The 525-nt window shown below is 44.0% G+C and overlaps 1 protein-coding gene across 1 annotated transcript in view; it reads right to left on the bottom strand.

The window, feature by feature from the left end:
- Window positions 1–525, bottom strand: part of DISC1 (disrupted in schizophrenia 1) — a 493,957-nt gene that overhangs the window by 386,160 nt on the left and 107,272 nt on the right. The gene's annotated exons all lie outside the window — the stretch shown is intronic.

Below are 525 nucleotides of genomic sequence, written 5' to 3'. Positions count from 1 at the left end.
TACTCCCGTAAGGATTTACACCCTCGGAAACCCTGTACAGGGTCGCTATGGGTCGGAACCGACTCGACGGCACTTAACAACAACAACAACAGAATGGATAACATTTCAAAGAATGGAAATTCCAGAACACTTCATCGTGCTCAGGAAGAACATGCACATAGACCAAGAGGCAGTTGTTCAAATAGAACAAGTGTGGATACTGTGTATTTAAAATCAGAAGAAGTGTGTGCAGGGCAGCTAATTATTATATCCCTTCTAGTCATATTGTTCTGTTGTATATCCCAGCCTCTGTGCCTGTCAGTATGGGCCCAATCTGAAGTGAGTTGTTAATGGGCAAGGATTAAGGTGGAGCTAAGGAAGAAGCTCTGATAGTGTAGTGGTTACGCATCGGGCTGCAAACCTCAAGGTCAGCAGTTCAAAACTACCAGCCATTCTGCAGGAGAAAAATGAGGCTTTCTGCTCCTGTAAACATTTACATATCTGACAATGTTGGATGCGAAAGCTGGACAGTGAATAAGGAGGATC

Source organism: Chrysochloris asiatica, unplaced genomic scaffold, assembly GCF_000296735.1.
Source record: "Chrysochloris asiatica unplaced genomic scaffold, ChrAsi1.0 scaffold00265, whole genome shotgun sequence".
NCBI classification, from domain to species: Eukaryota; Metazoa; Chordata; class Mammalia; order Afrosoricida; family Chrysochloridae; genus Chrysochloris; species Chrysochloris asiatica.
The sequence above is the reverse complement of the archived record's forward strand: the minus strand, read 5'-3'. Positions and strand labels throughout refer to the sequence as shown.